Below are 18,564 nucleotides of genomic sequence, written 5' to 3'. Positions count from 1 at the left end.
TTGATAAGCGCGTCTTGCCGAGACGCGAGCGATGCGCTATCAACTCGGCTGCAACATGACGTAGAGGCCAAGTAGACACGCTGTCACGCTCCGCTCAATCGGCTTTGTAGCGGAGCGAGGGATGCGGTCTTCGTTCCGCTGACGGTATGAGCCTTGTGCGCAAGCGCATTAGCGTTCCCGCTAAGTGGTTGTGTGGCATTTGCTAGCATATGCCGGTCTGAGCGGAGCGGACAGCAAGCGCTCAGCTAAAACACTCTAATATGTGAATCATTATTTTTGCAGCGAACTACCGCACACGTCTTCCCTTTATCGTTACACATTTTGCAGTATGAATTGGGCACAGTGCATTAGCGCACACCCAGTTGCATTTTCGACAGCTGATCACACAGTAGGAGGGTAGACGCAGCAATGGTTTCGTATTCGTGCGCATTCGCTGAGGCAACGTATGGCGCGCCGCCGAAAGCGCCATCTCGTTCCTCTAGAGCAAACTGCTCCGCGAAAAGGATTAATAGGTTAATGTCAAGGAATTGAATTCTGTTATTGATCGGCAACTCGTGCGTGAACTTGAGTCCTCCCGAAGATTTGATGAAAATGTCTAGTATGTTATTAACTTGGTGCTGTGAAAGGGCGCAATCGCTATTCTTCATAACAACTAGGTAATCGTCAACGTACCTGAACACTTGTGTTACAGGCGTGTCTACTAACTTATCGGCGATAGCATTGTCAAGAGATGATAAAAATATAATATGATAAATATGACAGCGCACAGACAAAACTGATTAAGAGGGGCATAGCCACCACGTGTATTAATGCAGCATTAAATAAGTCGTGCGTGCACGAATGTGAGCGTAGCCTGATGAATCAGCTGGCAAGGTTAAGAGATGCAGGCTTTCCCCAACATGTCGTCACATCTGTGTGTGAGACAATCCTGCAGAGAGCAAAAACAGAACCAGGCAATAAAGAAAACAGTCAAGACAGGAGACCAGTGCACGTTGTTCCGTACGTGCACAAGCTATCACACAATCTTAAGAAAGTTTCAAATAGGCATAATGTCAACTTGCTTTTCAACGCCCCTTGCAAGCTGTCTTCGATTTGTGCATGCATGAAACCAAGATACAGGCCCCCCGCTTGCACTGTCAATCACAAAACCCGATTTTTGTCTGATTGCACAAGTAATGTAGTGTACCAGATTCCCTTGAATTGTGGAAAAGTTTACATAGGTCAAACTGGACAATGTTTGAATGATCGTGCTCGACAACACAGCAACAACGTAAAGAACGGATATGGTAGCCATTTAGCTGACCATTGTAAGAAACATGCATGCGCTCCCATGTTTAATAAAACGAAATTTATAGGAAAAGGAAAATCTAAGAAGGAAAGAGAAATTTTAGAGGCCTTTTGGATCAGCATCGAAGGTGACAATTGTGTCAGTTCGCCTTCTCTTGTACTATCGGAGAAATAAATAAATTTCCTGAAAGAAAGATTGGCATTGTGATTAGCGAGTGTTTGATGTGCGCATGTATTTTGAGTTTGTATAAAAAGGCTGGTTGTCTTGTAATAAACATTCAGTTGGCAGTCAGCGCTTGTCCTGTGGTCTTCGTTCCTTTCTCGTCTTTGTTCATTACGCGCTGTTTCTCGCACCTCTAAATTGCGCGACACCCCTTGCGTATGCTGAAGCAGCTTGCCTATCAAAAATACCTGGTGCCAAGAGTTCATTTTATCAAACCAAATATGCTAAGAAACAACACGTAAGGAGAAACACTGACACGTACTATTGTAATTGGCACCGAGTCTCGTGAATCCGATAAATACTGTGCGTGCAGAGTCCGACCGCCAACCACGACCACGGGTAGTTCAGCACAATTCGTTGGCGGGCTAGTTGGTGCGAATCCATAATTACTTGTTTAGCACAAAAAACAACGTGCGCTAAACAAGTAATTATGGGCACGACGACGGGCGAAGAAAGCTTTAAACAGAGAACGACCGGCATTACGGCCCACGATGTCGGGCTGGACGCCGCACCGTCAAGGTCGCGTGCGCCCTTGCAACGAAAAAAAAAAAAAAAAAAAAAAAAACTCGGCGACAGCTTTTCTTGACAGCACTGTGGAAGCTACAGAGCCGAACCGCCTGCATGCGCGCGCGCCAGGAAATAGTATCTATTTTATTTTCTGATTCTAAGAGTTACTTGGCCCGAATAAATAAAACTTTCTTGATTATAAATATAGAACAAGTATGGCAAGCTGTTCATGGAAAAAAAGTTATCGTGCGCCTTAATGTTTTTTTTCTTTTTTATTTCTTGGACGACACCACGTTTTCCGCACGCCTGCTGCTTGCTCTCGCAGTAAACATGGCGTCCCCGGTGCCGGCGATACAGTGGCTACCGGCGGTACCGTGTGTGGCCGCAAACTATCCTTTTCGTTCTCCCAGGAGGCTATACTCTAAGTGTGACAAGAAGTGGCTATCCAAACAAACGAAGCAGGTTATCTGCAATGTCTACGCTGGAGTAAGGCGCCGTCAGCCCAAACTGTCGACGAATTTTGTGGGCCGGACTGTCGCCGAGCTCACCGGAGTGAATATGCGAACGGTAACTCGATCGAATCAAGGCTGAAGCTCTGCGGGCCCCACTCTCTGAAGCGTAAGAAACTGGATTTCTCGGGCAAAGCTCGGAAGCGCTTGACCGCCAATACGAGGCAGTTGCGTTACGACACGTTTCCGTTGGCAGCATTGCGGCGCAAAGTGCACAGCTATTTCATGCGCAATGAGCTGCCTACGTCCAAAAGCTACGCAACGAGGTGATCAGCGACCCTGACATGCCGACGATCAGCACGATGCAACAAATGCTGAACGACTTGGGGTTCGTCTTCCGAAAGAGAAAAAGGAATTCCGCATTGTTCGAAAGAGACGACATCGTTGCTTGGCGTCGAAAGTACCCCCGAACAATCCGAGAAATGCGGAGGCAGCAGCGGTAAGTTCTTGCGTTCTTTTAATTTCTGCAAACTTTCGTTGCGCGTGCTTCTTGGTAAAGGTGTAGACGCGAATGGTGAGCGAAAACGAGAGGTATGCTTTGCATCAGTGATCGCCAAACGTGAGCTGTTTACGCGAGTGATCGAAAGCCTTACATAATCCTAACTTAAGTCGCAGCGAAATTCCCCAGTAAAATAAGGTAGCTGTTCATGTTTGCGCTTGTACGGTGAAAAAAAAAATAGTATCAGCCGAGGATGCGATGATCTCTGCCGAAGATGTAACTGAGCGTTTCGCTATTGCAGAATTTCCCGTCGCGTTGTTTGGGAAGATTTACTGCCTTTTTTTCCGCGTAGGAGCAAGGAATCTAAATGACTTGAAGAAAAGCTAATTTTATTCAGCGAATATGCTGGGCACATAATTGGGGATGTGGTTTCATTAGGTTTTATGAGCAGCCTGAAACATGTTTTGTAAACATTCGCTTCAGTCTTTCTCAGGGCAAGTTTTGCCTGCTCATCTTTGTTATATGTATTCACGTGGGTTTTGTCAGTGGATCCTTCGCGCTGTAACAGAGGCATAACCTTGAATCAAGGCCGCTGGTTTATTAATGGACTGTTGCCAGTAAAGGTAAGGTCTTAACTATACGACTGATTTCTTTTCTCTTACATGACCATATACTACCTTGAGACCTGGGTAAACGCTGGCCACACTAAGGAGACCGTATGGACAGGAACCTACATCTAAATACGTCGATAATTTTCGCGTATGGCTGTGACGCAATAAAAGATATAAACTGTTTTTATGCATGCTTTATTTCTTTTCTACCAATAACAATTGGTATTACGGACAATACCTGTTACATACTGCATGCACAGGGATGGAAAAAAACATCGACGGCCATCACACTACATGAAGGTGCTTGACGAGCGAAGCTCGATAAAAGAATCTGTATCAGTCTCTATTCAATTAAGCGTAAGCTCTCTTGGTACTCATGGTACTTGCGTATTTTAGCTGCGGTGTGTGCTTGGCGACATTCGTCATCTTGCATAGTTTGCATAGCTATTATATTGTCACGGGGTCGTGACGTCGGCCGGTAAACGGAAAGTCAAGCAATACACCGACTACGGGGGTGCTCCGGGGATCCGTAGCCCCTAAAATGCCATCATCGCAGTTCTGCCACCCAAATAATTTGAGGACTCTTGCGTTGCCTCCACATTTTCACTTTTGTTGTGGCTACGCTTACGATACCATTGTTGGCGTGGACGTAGACGGCTTTTAATTTATACTTTCGCTTTTTTTCGACAATAGGAGGACAAGCATATTAGAAGCACCAGCGGAGGCTACCTCATCCGCGTTTTCTCTCATGACCATTTTTTTTAATTTCCGCTGAGAACACCACGCACAAACACAATATATTTAAATATATACAAAGGTAGCTTGATAGGTAACTTTCTACTTGTGCAGAACTAAGGTAGCTGTGGAATCCTTGTAGATGTTTGCTAAGATATTCACGTATGCCTCCTGTACTCCATGATTACGCAATGCCTCTATGACTGCTGGTATCTCTACTGGATCAAATACCTTTTCATATTCTATGAAAGCCATATATAGAGGGGTCGATTGTACTCCGCAAATTTCTCGATTAGCTGATTGATGACATGGATATGATCCATCAATAGCCTGGCAAGGGAACAAGAATTCAGGATCGCCAGTCAGCCTCTAGAGTCTGTAAAGGAGTACGTTTATCTAGATCAATTACTCACAGGGGACCCTGATCACGAGAAAGAAATTTACAGAACAATAAAATTGGGTTGGAGTGCATACGGCAGGCATTGCCAAATCCTGACTGGGAGCTTACCACTGTCGTTAAAAATAAAAGTGTACAATCATTGCATTCTACCGGTGCTAACATATGGGGCAGAAACTTGGAGGTTAACAAAGAAGCTCGAGAACAAGTTAAGGACCGCACAAAGAGCGATGGAACGAAACATCTTAGGACTAACGTTAAGATACAGGAAGAGAGCGGTGTGGATCAAAGAGCAAACGGGCATAGCCGATATTCTAGTTGACATTAAGCGGAAGAAATGGAGCTGGGCAGGCCATGTAATGCGTAGGATGGATAACCGGTCGACCATTAGGGTTACATAATGGATACCAAGAGAAGGGAAGCGCAGTCGAGGACGGCAGAAAGTCAGGTGGGATAATGAGGTTAGGAAATTCGCAGGCGCAAGTTGGAATACGCTAGCGCAAGACAGAGGTAATTGGAGATCGCAAGACTTCGTCCTGCAGTGGACCTAAAATATAGGCTGATGATGATGATATACAAAGGACAAAGTTTAAAATTTTTTTAAGGAGAAGGAGGTAGCCAACCAAATGGATAGCCTATACCTAGAGAATGAATATGTTAATGTATGTTCACCTTACTTCAAATTACTTTGCGTGCTTTTTTGACCGTGAAAAAAACCTGCAGACCTCAGGGACCCGGCAGAGTCTTCTATAAACGGCGTGTCAAAAGCACGTGAGTGATGTGTGTCTCAATATTGATTCTCTTTCCAGTAGGCAATGCTAACAAGTGGCTACAAAATATCGGAATAATAAATGAAAAAAAGCTCTTCTAATTATTTACAACATTTACGCATTAGGGATGGAAACATCGCCTTTTGCATGCAGAGGCCATAAATACGGGATGTTTCAGCAAACACTTTCACAAAAATTTTAAAGGTTGCCTGTGGCAGGTAGCACAATTCTAGTTCATGAGCTGGTCTACAAAGAAGAGGTAGACATTACTTGCACAAAAAATTGAAATGCATAATTGTCTAATTAAAAAATCACCAATTAGGCTCTTAACATTAACTTATGGCCCGTGTTACAATTTACAAATTCTAGCCGTGGAATTCGCAAGGCGGATGCACTAGGAACTAATTCTCAGGATGGCACCAGTTTCGAGATATTAATTCCCGAACATTGCGGAGAAATGCATTGGCGTTCCAGTTACTTTTGCGCTTACCCGCCGTGGTTGTTTAGTGGCTATGGTGTTGGACTGCTAAGCATGAGGTCGCGCGATGAAATCACGGCCACGGCGGCTGTATTTCGATGGGGCGAAATGCTACAACACCCTTATGCTTAGGTTTAGGTGCACGTTAAAGAACGCCAGGTGGTCTAAATTATTCCAGAGTCGTCGACTACGGCGTGCCTCACAATCAGATCGTGGTTTTGGCACGTAAAATCCCATAATTTGTTCTTTTCATACTTTTGTGCTTTGATGCATAAAACGACGTTTTGTTGAGAAAGTGACTGGCACGCCAATGTATTTCTCCGCAAAGTTAGAGAATTCATGTCTCGACACTGGTGTCAGCCTGAGAATTAGTTCAAAGTGGATCTGCGCTCCACGGCTAGAATTTGTAAATTGCAACATGGGCCATAAGTTAATTAGCTAAAAACTTAATTGGTTAATTTTGTTTATTAGTCGATTATGCATTTCAATTTTTTGTGAATGTAATGCCCGTCTCTTCGAGTAGACGAGCTCATGAACTAGAATTGTACTAGCTGCCACAGGCCACCTTTAAAAAATTTTGGAAACTGTTCACTGAAACACCTTTTATATGCAGAATTCACTCAGTAACCGAAATGATGCCAAGCCTGATTCACTCAAAATCAGAATAAATAGAAGTCTAGAAGGCATGCGCAGGAGCGCTTATACTCGGACTCAAAGTACTAAAAAAAAAAATAAGAAAGAGTGCAGTTTGGCCGGGAAGGCGAAGCACTATTAGTGACAGCGAAGTAGAAGACACCAAGGAAGATTCTTACCGTGTAAATCCGTGTAAGGATCGCACCCGTACGTGTGAGGGCCGCACCCATAACTTGACAGCCAATATTTAAAGAAAAAAAAAATGACAGCAGATCCACGAGGTGAATGATGATGAGTGGGCGAAGCTCCGGAGGGAATCATCGGATCTCCCGCTTAAGGGGACGCTAGCACAAACGCGTTAGAAACGTGCATTACTCTCTAGTAAGGGGGAGCGGCCACAGCGTCTTACGCAGCCATTTACACATGCCGGAACGTGATGATGATGATAAGTGGTTCTTGAGGGAAAGGGAAAGGTTGGCGCTATCTTCTGCAGCCCTTGAGGGAGCACGGCTCAGCGCCAAACCGGAACGTGCACCGCGTTTGCCGACGCCATCACATGACTGCTGAGAGAGTATACCCCCCGTATTCATAAACGCTCCTCGACTTGAACTTGACTTGCCACCGCCTTGGGCAGCGCGTTCGAAACGCGTTGAAGGTAAGGTGGAGAGGCCACAGCGTCTTACACCAGCTTCTTACACGGGCCGTAACGCGCTAGCACAAACGCGTTAGAAACGTGCTAGAAACGCGGCCTTTCGTTAATTTTGGGTATTTATAGCCATCGTGGTGCGTTTGTCCATGTCCGCTTCGTGGCCTAGTGGGCTAACGCCGCGCGCTCGGAAGCGAGGGGTCCCTGGTTGGATTCCGCGCTACGGACACAACTTCGGAATTTTTTTCTTATTTTTCTCAGACTGGTTACACACTACTACTACTACTACTACTACTACGACGGGGACGGAACGGGTGCCGCCATAAGGAGCTTCGCCCCTAAAACACATCCAACCGAGAAGCAATCGTGTTCCGTGCGTTGATTCTGATCGGACTCAACAGCGAATTTTCGCGCGCAGCGTACTTTCGCGCGTCGCTACTGGATGTCGAGATTAGGCGATCGCGGAGGTTTACGCGGATATCATACTGGTAGTTGGAAAAATGAGGTCAAATGGCCCGGTCCCATGAAAGGCTCGTCAAAATCGCGACAGAAAAGTGTGGCCCTTACACGAGTCTATATACGTTAGTTATTGTGGCCATATAAATTGTAGTAAATATTCACCTAAAATTAAAATAGTAAGCATAGTGGACATAGTAAGCACGGACCATGTAAACCTGTAAATACCTAACTGGATGACCTCGAGCACTCGCCTTCACAACGCAAGCACTGTGAAGAACGTCGGCAGCGGAGGCGAAGGAATCGTACAACCACGCGATTCACCGCAACTCCGAAAATTAGATTCATCATTATCTGCCTATTTTTATGTCCACTACTGACGCAACTTCGCGGTTATCTTAGGTTTATTTACCCAACAGTTTCGGTCGGTGGACCGATCCCTTGAAAAAGCTCGGTCCACCGACAGAAACTGTAGGGTAAGTAAACCTAAGATAACCGCGAAGTTGTGCTTCTGATTGTTCTAAATACGCTTGGCCCGTTGAAAAATCCAGTTACGACTATATATATATATATATATATATATATATATATATATATATATATATATATATATATATATATTTCATTTGCCCCCCGGAAAAATGAAAACTTTCCGCCTATGGATAGCGGCGAGTACAGCATCGGCCGTGGAAAAGCTGATCATCGTTGGGACGCGCCGTCTTTTATACATCACGCATCGAACTTTCCAGCCTTATCACAGGTGGTCGCGCAAACTCTGAAATAAGCTTGACTGTTCGCGTCTTGCGCGCAATCTTAACAAAACGATCTACTACAGTTGTGAAGCTTCTCGAACACGGCGCATTCTGCGCCGATCATTGCTGAAAGTCTTTGTGGGCGTAAACCGAATACAGCAAAACTGAAACAAGACACGCGCGTGGCAGGATCGTGCCGCAACCGGCCTTCCATTTCGCCTGTACGAGGGCTTAGTACTGTAAACTTTAACATTCGATCACGTGTGGCGCGTACCCGTATATTCTGGGCTGCCACACTTTTTGTTGACTGAAGACGGAACCTAAGCTTCACTGTTATAAAGGCTGAATAATGCTGGGAAAACTATCTGAACAGCGCAAAATTTTCTGTTTCCCAGTATATATACAGCACAGTACTTAGCTGCATGTATGCACACTCATCAAAGTTCCCATTGATGGGAACTCTGACATCAAAGTCAAAGTTCTCTGACGTTCCCATTTTGCATGCATACGTTTTGCTAAACACACTAGCGCTGCGAGCTAGCGAAAACCGAAACTGGAACTGAAATCGGCTGCAAGCTGCCGGACTACTTGCGTAGTAACACAAATGTGCGGAGGCCCCGCCTCCGTAGCCTTCGCTCCAATGTAAAGAAAAGCTGTCGCCGTAAAGTCAGGCCCCGGAAACTCTCGAGTTCACCAAATGGCCACAGAGGGCGAAAAATCAACCGCGGCGCGTTCCAGCATAAGCGCGCAAGTGGAGCTACTGTAATTTGGTCGAATACTTTAGTTTGTATTTTTTCTGCTAGGGGCGCTCAACACGACTCAATATTTGAGCTATTAATGTACATAGAATAACCGACAAACACAATTACAGTGTCATTTTTTTACAAAATAAGGAGTCTATTGTTTTTATTGGACTTCTGTTATTAAAGTCCGTGCTTCGTTACTTGAATAAAGGTTTTGAGGCCTCACTGACATGTGATTAGCGGCAGCCCACTGGTATCGATTGCAGTCCGTGCCGTTTATCGATTCAAATTGTACGGCGGTTATATTTGCGAACGGGGTGGTCGTTTCCTTTGAGCAGCATCACGCAGGTTCATTTTAATTAGATATCAATAATACTTCAGCCAGTTTATGCGTCCAACATTCGATAGCTGCCACCAAGCGAACGTGTTTAAAGACGGTGAACTTTCTCAGCTGCGGCGTTTCACTGGCGGCTGCATGCACGGCTTCCGCCGTTTGTGATCTGCCGCGTCTGGCCGCGTTGCGTCTGGTTGCTCGAAAAAAAAGTGCTGGCCAGCACAAAAATTCATCGCTGGAACCGAGCACAGTCTGCTTGAAGACTACCCACGAAAGCGGATTAACCTTGCAGCCCCTGGGCTTGTGCGCCGGTGAGTAAAAAAGCAGTGCTTCGCATTTTCAACTTTGAATTTCTTTGCATGCGAGGCGGATAAAGCAGATTCCTGTCGTCTATTCTTAAAAGTAGAAAATAGCAATAATTCTAAAGTTATTGCCCTTCCAAAGCAATTCAAACGAGGCTCTTGCTACTTTGCCAAGTTGCTAAAATTGCTAACATGAGTACAGCATAAATAATAAAGTTTTGGCTGTTTCTGCATAAATGATACACCGCGATAAATTCACTGCACATTAGTGACAAGTGTACTTCCGGTGATACAGTTAGGTTAACTGCATTTGAGACATAACAAAATGACTGTGTTTATTACTAGTATCTGGCAGAAACAATTGTCATCTAATCGAGACTTGATAAGCACAGCCCACACAAGGACTCCACTGAAAGAAATGCACACTCAAAACAGTGTTGTGTGTGTGTGTGTGTGCGTTTTTCTGTCATGAGGCGTTTCGTGCACTGTTCTCTGTCATACATGAATCACAAACTCACGCACACTTCCAGCATAGTAATTGAGGCTGTTTTTTCTTTCGACTCTAGCCTCCAAGACGCTGCTCATATTTGGACTCATCCCTTTGGACTCTATTGTCTCTGGACATAGAAGTCAACCGTGAACGTGTCTTCACTGGAAGTAACATCAAGGGCCAGAATCCTCACAGGGTATGTTTCTGAACACTTCAACTAGAACCGTGATTTTTCTTCATTTATGGGACTAACTTTTGTTTCACCATTTTTTGCTTACATGAGTGTCATGGCTTTGTCATTTCTCTTTTCAGGAAGACGTACAAAAGAGAGATTATTGGTCTGCAAGCTGCCCACGCTAAGCCACAAGATGCTCAACTGTCACCACAATGACAACAGGTCTTCTTGAACTACGTGCCTCACTATGAAATGTTTGGAAGTTTACCAGATAGAGAGGTGTGAGCCCTATTAGGAAAACAGCAGTCTACAGTTCTGTATCATACTGAGCGGGAATGAGAAATTTGACATACAAGCTTAGTTGCTTTTAAGGGCGCTTTATGACAATCGGAGAAGTAACATGTTGAGTCCCAACTTGTTTCTTTTGCAGTCATTATAGCCATGACGACCAGAACAGAAACAATGTAGCAAGCTCCTACTTGCTAATGCACAAACTCTGTCATCTGCTCTTTGCAAATCAATTTGACGGGCATTTGTACCACGAAGTATCACATGCTCCCTCACAACGATAATTTGTTACATGAAAATGCAAAGAATTTTAAAATGATCAAAAGCGCTTAATGCAATTTTAAGGAAATGACACTTCATGATGAGTGAAACTCATTTTATTTTTTGCTTAAAGTACCCTCAGGGCCACAGGTATTAAAGAGGGGAGTGGTTACAAAGTAGTAGAGTAAAACAAACAAGTGCAGTGAGTTCTTGTAACATAATGATTCTCCTGATTATACAATGTTAGCTAATGTTTTGCAAAAAAGTTTGTTATCTGTGATGGCTACGATACTTGGTGGTTCCATTTCTGAGACGTACAGTGCATGAAAGAAAGACCGTGTTCCATAAATCAATTCCTACCTTACTGCAATGATCGACGCAGTTTGAAATGCACTGAGGCCGCAGTATGAAGTCGTCATGAAGTGTGGTGTGATAGAAAATTTTATGAAATAGCAAAAGATGGCCGACTTTGCGGCGATTAGCTAGTGGAATGAGTGCTAGGCCAGTTTACATTGAAGTTATACTCGCGGTACGGTTATAATTAGAAATAAAAGTATAGTTATTTTGTACTAGTTCAAGTGAAGTAATAAGATTAACACGACTGGGATCCCATATTGCAGATGAATATTCAAGTTTCCAGCGAATTAGTCTTGTAAAGCTGTAGTTCTAAAGTAGACGGTGCTTTGGAAAGGTTGCGCCATAAGTACCCGAGCATGTGATTAGCACTGCTAATGACTTACTCTATATTGTTGGTTCAATTTAAGTTATTTATGACATGACAAAATCTAAGGGAACGTTGGCATGGCAAGTGCTAGGATTAGAATTAGATCTGGAAATGCGCATGATTTTACATTTGTTTACTACTACTACATATACAGTTTGCGTGAAATCAATAACTAGGCTAGTACTGCACCATAAGAGATAGCTAGAAAAGGCAAGCTCACACAACCGGCCAGCCTATTTCACACTTCACAAACTTGAGAAATCACTAAAAGCAAATTTTCTGTCTCTTTAAACAGCAGATGACAAAACCTGCGCACAGTGTGCTCCCAAAAATATTTTGTAATGTACTCACAGAATAAGTTCAGCTTAACATTCAGCTAATCAACAGTGAACGAGCAAGGGAAACCTCAGCGTGGGAACTTGTCTTCGTCTCGGCCCTCACAAATATGTTTGCTTGGTGAAACGTTGCCTTCAAGCTGAGGCTTCCCTTGGTCACCTCTGTTACTCAGCTGAAGTGTTCATCTCCTTGCAACCTCTTTGCTGTGTTTGAATACCTATACCGAGATTCTTTTTCAACATGAAACCACAAATTCCATTTTCCAAGGAACTGTGAGTATTAATTGGGCTTGCTTATATGTTGATTTAGTGTCCTTGTTTATTCACACAATATTTCCAGAAGTCCTTGTAAGCACTGCTGTCTCCATAACGTTCCTTGGTTTCTCTACGAGTACTCCACTTGTGTCAAAGCCTTTGCTGCCGCACCTGAACACTAAATGTGCAGCAGAAAAATATCAAGAGCAGAAAATGTGATGTAAAATTTAGCATAACGCCCCCCTCCTACACTTCGTGCCTCTCGCCAATGTGTTATGAGAGCAATGAGACATTGCAGCTCGAGCTTATTTTGCTGACAGTACATTTTTGCCGAGTAATTTTTTGTGTTCCTTTCTTTATTCTATCGGAAATCGTCGAACGCAGAGAATATAAAACGTCAAGCAGCACTGTACGCAATACAAGTACGAGGGCAGCTCGGCATAAATATCACTGTCTGAACCTTCGTTCTCCCTGCTTTACGGCACGCTGAACACGATGAGAAAACTTCGCTCGATTTCAGCTTTGGGTTCCAATACATAGATGGTTATCTGTGTTTCTGTATGTTGTAAACTCAGTGATGGACAACATTAAGTCCACCTGAGCTGTACGAAAATTGTGAGCATGTACTGCCTCATTCACCATTGACAATAAACAATGTGAGCTTACTTGTCTGAAGTGTTTTATTGCCAGTTGAGGCCTCTCGGTCACCTGGCGACATAATGAAGATATCTGTAGTCATGTTAGACTACAGTACACACGAATACCTCCCCGAAAGCGGTAACAAAACGCCCCAAACCAGCAAGTGAGCAGCGCGACCAGCCCTACGAACCGCTACCGTAGCGGCCATATTGCCCACTACCTAATGATGATGATATTAGTTTCGATTCTGCCAGCGCCATCTCTCGGTCGCATACTTTAGTTCACAACGCCACCGCTGCGCTTATTTTCGTTGCACTGTGGAAGGTACAGTTTCCCTTCTCTAAGTTTGTATGGGTGTTCTGTGGTAAAGTCGCGTCGTCGCCCGCCAGGCGCCGTCGCCGCCCCGCGCGCTCTCTCTCTCGAGTTCTTGACAGATCCGAGTGCGGTCGTACTTGCTTCGACTGGCAGCGGAAGAGGCCTACCAAGGTGAGCGCTTTTAGAGCAGCATTAATCTTCATCGATGTCCGCCTTTCATTTAATCGACTAGGCCTGTTCGATTAATCGTTTTCGAGAGTTCGACAGGTTTTGAAATCGTACTGGAATGGCGGTCCACGAGCAGTGTCTGTGCGGCTGGGGCCGAACGACTGTCTTTCCGAGTGATGCCGAGCGCTCACCCTCTCTTCCCCCCTACCGCACACGCCGCGCGGAGCCGGAGGCTTGAAATGCCTTCGCAATGCAAGGCACACTATGGGGCTCTTGCGTTGCCCAGGGGACGCTGCAAAAATGGTGCTAAAACGCGCCCTCAATCCGAGACTAGGTAGTACCAAGCTCGGTCGTCTGCTTCGGGAAGCACGTTTACAATACGGACCCGCCACTTTCGGTTGTGTTGTACCACGGCTTGCAGCGAATATCGGGCGCCCAAGATTTTTCCATGGGTGGCATGCTGCGTAAAGGCAAGAAATTATCCAACGCCGAATACGTGTACGCCGTTCAAGAAATAAGCGGCCAAGTTTTAGCGCGGTGTCAATCGCTAGTGAAGCGAGTCACGCACGTGCGAAGTTGAACTTCAGGTAAGGTTTGCACGCTGCTAGATTCAGGCACACAAACGCGAGGAAATGCTTTCTATAAATGAATTGACATCAGCGATAAGCAGACATGTGTACGGAACTGCTCGAGCGCACGACGGTACGCGCCGCGACGGCAGTGGTCTTTCAGTATGCCGCGGTGTACGAACTGCTCGAGCGCACGATCGTACGCGCCGCGACGGCAGCGGTCTTTCGACAAGCCGCGAAACGGCGGGTCTCCTGCAATCTTTGTTGACTGTATGCCGCTAGACAAGTAATTATGCCTGCGCTGTAGTAGCGGCCATTTGTCCCTTTAGCAATTGATAAATAACTGATGCAATGCATATAAGCTCGCAGTAACGTACGTACGTGCAAATCGCGCTTTAGCGCGAGCTCGTGCGCTGCTCGCCTGATGTAGCTTTTAATGACAGCGCTCGAACATCGATGTGCTGTAATTAATACTACCTTGCTGTGCTGCCTCAACGTGCTGGTCAAGGATGAGCACTTCAACTCTCTAACCTGTGCTGCTCGTTGTGGGGTAGTGAATTGTTACCGAAGCAGCCCGACCATTTGTGGTCATTTGCACACACCTGGTCACTTCGCACCAGTCGAATTGTTAATTGTCGCTGGAGCCGAATCTCGAATCGTGAATCACCAGCCATGCCTGCTGCTATGTCGGTCTGCCATTTCGCTTACCCAGCGCGACGAACTGCAGTTATCCAGCGCGCCCGACGCTCCACTTCCTGAGGCCTTGAAGGAAAACGGTAGAATCTGATGTTGGGATTCAGGCCTTCTTGTTCATGGAAGCCCACGACGCAGCTGTAACGACGATGACGCTTTTTCGAGGCTGGGCTAGGTCTCTCCGGATCGGCGTCGCCGATGTCTTCTGCTTCCAGCATTACGTCCCACGGCACACAGAGAGTCCCTTTTCGTATAACTATAGGCTGCGGCCAGCTCGCAGCCTGGTCGCCATGGTCTGTGAGAAGTGACGAGCCTTATCGCACTCGAAACAGGGCAGAAAAAAGTGCCAATCGACGCAAAACGTGGGCTAGAAACGTGCTTCGCCACAGCCAGGGCTCAATACTATCCAAGCTGGTACTACCCAGCTGACGTTTTTCGCCGCCACCAGGCCCCGCTACTATACCTCAAACTCCAGCGCAAGACGCCCATAGCAACCCAGTCGTTGAACATAGTGCCACTCCCAGTCCACTAAAAATGTTTCACAGCATGCGCGCCGGCTTAGACCATGTATTTGACATAGCGACGGAATATTATCGCATGCTGGTTGTGTGGCCATTCAAAATAGGTGTCGGTTTCACCCAAACATGCCAGCTAATTGACATTCTTTCGCTCTGTAGAAAAGATTATGTGGTTTAAAATCCTAAAGCACTGACTTTCTTTTCCCCTGTGTACATTGCAATTTCTTGCATATTTCAGTTGGACTTCACCTTTCACTTTTGCCATTTTTATAAACTCTTCTTTAACTGTACTGTACTGGGATTCACTAGTGCAATGTGCCTTATTAAAGCGAAGTTTTATATGTCTATAGTCGAACACAACTTAAGTCTGCAGTGAAGCCCCGCCCACGCCCTCATAACCGCCAGCCACTGTTCCTCCGCGAGGCTGCAAATAGTTCGTACTTCAAAGTTTCCCTGTCACATAAATAAGGCGGTAACCACAAAAATAGAATTATGAACGCGTAATTTTATGTGTTTACACTCAACTATTTTATTGGAAGTACAAGTACGACAAGTACAGTCGTATCAAGTATAACGCCATTTTGAAAACGTCGCATGACGCCGAATTTGTTTGCTTCTGTGATTGACTGGCGGAGTAACACAACCCCGTGCAGTCCGTCTGCCTTTTTCGCCAACTGCTGTTTTTAAACTTGTATCCTACTATAGGCGAAATCGTATATGGCTAGACGAAATCGCCTGCGTACACAAAGCGGTCAGCATTGGCTCGAGCGTCGTCGTCTTCTTCAGCAGCTGGCTCGTGCTGAGCACGCGCTCGTGCCACTGCTCCCGCGTTCGTCGTCTTCTTCCACAGCTGTCTGCGTTGCCACTCATCGTTCCAGCGTAGAATTTCACTTTTCTTCTGTCGTAATGGGGAGGCCGCGTTTACGGCGCTATGAGCCATTGCTTTAGGGGGTATGAGTCATTCATTGTCTTGCGCGACGGACAGATTTAATTTTTGAAGGAATTTAATTTCGAAGAATCGCAAGCGGCAGTGGCGGGCGAATGCTGCTAATCAGGCCGCCGAGCAAACTTGAGACATCGAACGCAAAGGACAACGCCGAAATGCGGGGATACCGTCAGTGACGTTCTCTCCGTCGCAGCCGAACGTGTGTGTAACCTCATAATTGAGAAATACTTTAATGAACCCTAGGGATTAATCAGTCATAAATACCGTGGCCGCACGTTTCAGCTTTGCTGGTTAACCATCTTCACGGAGTGTTAGGTTCGACGAACTTTTTCATTCTGGACTAAGTGTCATTTTATAGCATATATTGTTTATGTTGTCAAAAGCCACTAGTGCCAACTATAGTTAGTATTTAACAAGGTAAATAACTGCGTTTCAGCCTTTTTGAAACTGCCCGGCAAAAATTTCGATTAATCGATGAAAAACCCTGCATCGAAAGCGATTAATTGATTAAAGGCTAAAACAATGAACGATTAATCGTCAATCGAATAAAATAATTAATCGACCATCCCTAGTTTAGTGCCGAGGCACCCATGGATGTCTCGGTTTTGCGCGCTGCTTTTCGCCCTTGTTGAGGAGAAGCCTGGTAGGCGTGCGTAGGTCCCAGCGGCACAGCCTCGGCCTTCGCCCCTGTGAGCAGCGCACGGCTTCTGCGATGCCCAGGGGGCGCTGCAAAAATGGTGCTAAAAAGCGCCCTCAATGGGTAGTACCAAGCTCCGTCGTCTGCTTCGGAAAGCACGTTTACAATATGGACCCGCCACTTTCGGTTGTGTTGTACCACGGCCTGCAGCGAATATCGGGCGCCCAAGATTTTTTCACGGGTGGCACGCTGCGTAAAGGCAAAAAATAATGCAACGCCGAATACGTGTACGCCGTTCAAGAAATAAGCGGCGAAGTTTTAGTTTTTTTTTCAATCGCAAGTGAAGCGAGTCAGGTTAGAAGTTGAACTTCTGGCAAGGTTTGCACGCTGCTAGATTCAGGCGCAAAAACGCGAAGAAATGCTTGCTATAAATGCATTCACAGCAGCGATAAGCAGACATCATGTGTACGGAACTGCTCGAGCGCACGAGGGTACGCGCCGCGACGGCAGTGGTCTTTGAGCATGCCGCGAAACGGCGGGCCTCCCTGCAATATTTGTTGACTGCATGCCGCTAAACAAGTAGTCATGCCTGCGCTGTAGTAACAGCCATCCGTCCCTTTAGCAACTGATAAATAACTGATGCAATGCATATGAGCTCGCAGTAACGTACTACGTGCGAATCGCGCTGCGGCGCGAGCTCGTGCGCTGCTCGCTTGATGTAACTGTTAATGACAGCGCTCGAAAATCGATGCGCTGTAATCAATAGTGCCTTGCTGCGCTGCCTCAACGTGCTGGCTTGAGGTCAAGGATGAGCACATTTAACTCTCAAATCTGTGCTGCTCTTAGTGGGGTAATGAAGTTATCCAGCGCGCCCGACGCTCCGCTTCGTGAGGCCTTGAAAGAAAACGGTAGAATCGATGTTGGGATTCAGGCCTTCTTGCTCGTGGCAGCTCACGACGCAGCAGTAACGACGGTGACGCTTTTTTTGCGGCTGAGCTAGGTCTCTCCGGATCGGCGTCGCCGATTCCTTCTCCTTCCAGCATTACGTCCCACGGCACACGAAGGGTCCGTTTTCGTTAAACTAGGCTGCGGCCAGCTCGCAGCGTGGTCGGTGTGGTCTCTGAGAAGTGACGAGCTTTTTCGCACTCGCAATAGGGCCGAGAAAACTACGAATCGACGTAAAACTCGGGCTAGAAACGTGTTTCACCATAACCAGGACTCAATACTACCCAAGCTGGTACTGGTACCCAGATGTAACTTCTCTTGCCGTCACCAGGCGCCGCTACTATACCTCAAACTCTAGGAAGCATACCAGCAAATATGCGACTGGTATGGCCAGCAACATGGCAACAAAGAACGTCAAACGCAAAGTGAGAGAGGCTGAGACAAGGTTATGGGTGGCGGCAATAGAAAAGAAACCTGTTGTGACTAACTACCTCAAAGGAAAAATGGAAAAGAAACCTGTTGTGACTAACTACCTCAAAGGAAAAAGGGAAATCAGGAAAGAAACAATTTATGATAACTCAAAGGGAAGCTCCTTTCCGAACCGAGATCAGGATGCCTTAGAACGCGCAGTTATAAAGCGAAGTACACCAAGGACAGCACCGCATGTGCTTGCCGTGTTAAAGCTAGAGAAACGGTGGAACATATTTTATTGGAATGTGAAGAAATCTACCCAGCTGGCACGTCTAGGCTCCTTGTCATCCTTTCTCGAGCTGTCAGCTGTCGC

At 45.9% G+C, this 18,564-nt stretch overlaps 1 protein-coding gene across 1 annotated transcript in view; it reads left to right on the top strand.

Annotated features, from left to right (window-relative positions):
• The first annotated feature begins 13,375 nt into the window (after positions 1–13,375).
• The window catches only part of LOC119465109 (WD repeat and HMG-box DNA-binding protein 1-like), a 546,382-nt gene continuing 541,193 nt past the window's right edge, over positions 13,376–18,564 (top strand). Inside the window, exon 1 of the mRNA XM_037725912.2 lies at positions 13,376–13,475. The gene's annotated coding sequence lies outside the window, so the exon portion shown is untranslated. The remainder of the gene's footprint in view (positions 13,476–18,564) is intronic.

This window comes from Dermacentor silvarum, chromosome 9 (genome assembly GCF_013339745.2).
Source record: "Dermacentor silvarum isolate Dsil-2018 chromosome 9, BIME_Dsil_1.4, whole genome shotgun sequence".
NCBI lineage: Eukaryota > Metazoa > Arthropoda > Arachnida > Ixodida > Ixodidae > Dermacentor > Dermacentor silvarum.
This window is presented reverse-complemented; position numbering and strand designations above follow the sequence as displayed.